Here is a 4,966-nt window from a genome sequence, read left to right on the forward strand (position 1 = left end):
ATACCAATATTATCCAAACTGTTCCACATAGCTGAAACAGATGGAGCCCTACCGAATTCCTTCTATGAAGCCACAATTACTCTTATACCTAAACCACACAAAGACCCAACAAAGAAAGAGAACTTCAGACCAATTTCCCTTATGAATATCGACGCAAAAATACTCAATAAAATTCTGGCAAACCGAATCCAAGAGCACATCAAAACAATCATCCACCATGATCAAGTAGGCTTCATCCCAGGCATGCAGGGATGGTTTAATATACGGAAAACCATCAACGTGATCCATTATATAAACAAACTGAAAGAACAAAACCACATGATCATTTCATTAGATGCTGAGAAAGCATTTGACAAAATTCAACACCCCTTCATGATAAAAGTCCTGGAAAGAATAGGAATTCAAGGCCCATACCTAAACATAGTAAAAGCCATATACAGCAAACCAGTTGCTAACATTAAACTAAATGGAGAGAAACTCGAAGCAATCCCACTAAAATCAGCGACTAGACAAGGCTGCCCACTCTCTCCCTACTTATTCAATATAGTTCTTGAAGTTCTAGCCAGAGCAATCAGACAACAAAAGGAGATCAAGGGGATACAGATCGGAAAAGAAGAAGTCAAAATATCATTATTTGCAGATGATATGATAGTATATTTAAGTGATCCCAAAAGTTCCACCAGAGAACTACTAAAGCTGATAAACAACTTCAACAAAGTGGCTGGGTATAAAATTAACTCAAATAAATCAGTAGCCTTCCCTTACACAAAAGAGAAAGAAGCCGAGAAAGAAATTAGGGAAACGACACCCTTCATAATAGACCCAAATAATATAAAATAGCTCGGTGTGACTTTAACCAAGCAAGTAAAAGATTTGTACAATAAGAACTTCAAGACACTGAAGAAAGAAATTGAAGAAGACCTCAGAAGATGGAAAGATCTCCCATGCTCATGGATTGGCAGGATTAATATAGTAAAAATGGCCATTCTACCAAAAGCAATCTACAGATTCAATGCAATCCCCATCAAAATACCAATCCAATTCTTCAAAGAGTTAGACAGAACAATTTGCAAATTCATCTGGAATAACAAAAAACCCAGGATAGCTAAAACTATCCTCAACAATAAAAGGACTTCAGGGGGAATCACTATCCCTGAACTCAAGTAGTATTACAGAGCAATAGTGATTAAAAACTGCATGGTATTGGTACAGAGACAGACAGATAGACCAATGGAATAGAATTGAAGACCCAGAAATGAACCCACACACCTATGGGCACTTGATTTTTGACAAAGGAGCCAAAACCATCTAATGGAAAAAAGATAGCATTTTCAGCAAATGGTGCTGGTTCAACTGGAGGTCAACATGTAGAAGAATGCAGATCGATCCATGCTTATCACCCTGTACAAAGCTTAAGTCCAAGTGGATCAAGGACCTCCACATCAAACCAGACACACTCAAACTAATAGAAGAAAAACTAGGGAAGCATCTGGAACACATGGGCACTGGAAAAAATTTCCTGAACAAAACACCAATGGCTTATGCTCTAAGATCAAGAATCGACAAATGGGATCTCATAAAACTGCAAAGCTTCTGTAAGGCAAAGGACACTGTGGTTAGGACAAAACGGCAACCAACAGATTGGGAAAAGATCTTTACCAATCCTACAACAGATAGAGGCCTTATATCCAAAATATACAAAGAACTCAAGAAGTTAGACTGCAGGGAGACAAATAACCCTATTAAAAAATGGGGTTCAGAGCTAAACAAACAATTCACAGCTGAGGAATGCCAAATGGCTGAGAAACACCTAAAGAAATGTTCAACATCTTTAGTCATAAGGGAAATGCAAATCAAAACAACCCTGAGATTTCACCTCACTCCAGTGAGAATGGCTAAGATCAAAAACTCAGGTGACAGCAGATGCTGGCGAGGATGCGGAGAAAGAGGAACACTCCTCCATTGTTGGTGGGGTTGCAGACTGGTACAACCATTCTGGAAATCAGTCTGGAGGTTCCTCAGAAAATTGGACATTGAACTGCCTGAGGATCCAGCTATACCTCTCTTGGGCATATACCCAAAAGATGCCCCAACATATAAAAAAGACATGTGCTCCACTATGTTCATCGCAGCCTTATTTATAATAGCCAGAAGCTGGAAAGAACCCAGATGCCCTTCAACAGAGGAATGGATACAGAAAATATGGTACATCTACACAATGGAATATTACTCAGCTATCAAAAACAACGACTTTATGAAATTCGTAGGCAAATGGTTGGACCTGGAAAATATCATCCTGAGTGAGCTAACCCAATCACAGAAAGACATACATGGTATGCACTCATTGATAAGTGGCTATTAGCCGAAATGCTTGAATTACCCTAGATGCCTAGAACAAATGAAACTCAAGACAGATGATCAAAATGTGAATGCTTCACTCCTTCTTTAAAAAGGGAACAAGAATACCCTTGGCAGGGAAGAGAGAGGCAAAGATTAAAACAGAGACTGAAGGAACACCCATTCAGAGCCTGCCCCACATGTGGCCCATACATATTCAGCCACCCAATTAGACAAGATGGATGAAGCAAAGAAATGCAGGCCGACAGGAGCCGGATGTAGATCGCTCCTGAGAGACACAGCCAGAATACAGCAAATACAGAGGCGAATGCCAGCAGCAAACCACTGAACTGAGAATAGGACCCCCGTTGATGGAATCAGAGAAAGAACTGGAAGAGCTTGAAGGGGCTCGAGACCCCATATGAACAACAATGCCAAGCAACCAGAGCTTCCAGGGACTAAGCCACTACCTAAAGACTATACATGGACTGACCCTGGACTCTGACCTCATAGGTAGCAATGAATAGCCTAGTAAGAGCACCAGTGGAAGGGGAAGCCCTGGGTCCTGCTAAGACTGAACCCCCAGTGAACTAGACTGTTGGGGGGAGGGCGGCAATGGGGGGAGAGTTGGGAGGGGAACACCCATCAGGAAGGGGAGGGGGGAGGGGGATGTTTGCCCGGAAACCGGGAAAGGGAATAACACTCGAAATGTATATAAGAAATACTTCAAGTTAATAAAGAGAGAGAGAGAGAGAGAGAGAGAGAGAGAGAGAGAGAGAGAGAGAGAGAGAGAGAGAGAGAGAGAGAGAGAGACAGAGAATGTTGGGGTTAAAGACAGAAAATTTCCCTGGGTCAAGAAAGCATACCATGACTACCAAGCCAGGTGACATTTTCTGCTCTTATCTGAGTCATCTTAAAGACTACTCTGGAAAGACTTTAAACATGCCATCAATAAAGCTGACTCCATTTGAATAAAAGATGCTCTCCAGACCAACATTTCTTTGGGTTACATATTCGTTCTAATGTCACTATTTAAATGTTCGTTATCCCTGGGTGTGGGAACAACCCCTGTAATCCCTACACTCAAGAGGTCGAAGCAAGAGGATCCTGAACTCGAAGCCAGCATAAACTAGATTATGAAATCATGCCTCGAAAAGAAGCAAAAGGAGGCTTATCATTTTACGGCCATAACCTATACAGACTTTCGTGAGGGGCTTTGGAAGAAGTACAACGCTTCTAGCTGAGATGATCAGATACATCAATCTGACAGGGATCTGAGATGATCGAGTGCATCAGTCTGAACAGGGATCTTGCTGTTAAACTGGCCAATCCAGACAAAGGGGGGATTTTTTTTAACCATGTGAAGCAGCACAATGTAAGTTAAAAGTCATAGGTTTTAAAACCCCCAAACAGAGGTTTGACTTCCATTCAAGAGCTAGATCTTGAAGCTGGAGAAATGGCTCAGCAGTTAAGAGTACAAACTTCTCTTGCGGAGGACCTGATTCAGTCCCCAGTGCCCACACTGGGTGGCTCACAACCACCTGTCACTTCTGCTCCAAAGGATCCAGTGCCCCTTCTCTCCTCCATGGGCTCTACACTCACGTCTACATACACATACAGGTATACATGACTAAAAATAAGTGACCTCAACTTGACAGTGCATACTAAAATTGAATGATACAGAGGTAAGTTACCAGGACCCCAGCTCAAAGATAGCATACAAAATGTTGAAGCATTCCATATTTTAATAAGTAAATAAGTAAATAGGGGCTGATTAATGATTAAGAGCATTGGTTGCTCTTCCAGAGAACTGGGATTTGGTTCCTAGCACCCACACAGCAGCTTATAATCATCTGTGACTCCAGTCACAGGGGATCCACCACCTTCTTGTGTCCTCTAGAGGCAACCAACACAGGCAATGCATGTCTACGTAAGCAAAATATGCACACACATAAAAATAAATTTAATGGGGATTTAGCTCAGTGGTAGAGCGCTTGCCTAGGAAGCGCAAGGTCCTGGGTTCGGTCCCCAGTCCCGAAAAAAAAAAGAAAAAAGAAAAAAATTAAATTTAATAAACAAAATAAAAAACAACTAATTCTTTCTTTTAATGTTGGATCTTCTTGAACCCAGGGGTGGCTGAGGCACGTGAAGCAGCTGTGTGTCCGGATACAGAACGTTAACCTGAGTCAGAGTCATCGTGTAGTAAGCAATCAGTCAACTGCAAACCTGGACACCGGTCATACTCAGAGACGCTGTCCTGACCGCATCGGACATTTAATCCAGGAAACTGTCCTGCACGCTCCTACCCTTTCTTTCACATTCCACTCATGTTAGCATGTTAGATCCTTCTGTTTGCCATTGGCTTCATGATATGAGGACTGGACCTAGAGCTAGGCTTCCCCTGGTGCACCCACAGTATTAATGTTAGATGGCCTCTTGCCTTCATGCTCTTGGCTGCTTCTGGAAGCACTTTGAAGCACTTACACCAGGCCGGGCCAGCATTCCTAGAGAACCAGAAAGTATAGCAATCCGGGACTCCCGTGCTGACCTCAGAATCAATAGGTCAAATAGATCAGCTGTGAGAAGAAGCAAACAGAACACTTGCTACATTAATGTTGAGATGCTAATC

The sequence above is a fragment of the Rattus norvegicus genome, chromosome 2, assembly GCF_021556685.1.
Source record: "Rattus norvegicus strain SHRSP/BbbUtx chromosome 2, alternate assembly SHRSP_T2T, whole genome shotgun sequence".
Lineage (NCBI taxonomy): Eukaryota > Metazoa > Chordata > Mammalia > Rodentia > Muridae > Rattus > Rattus norvegicus.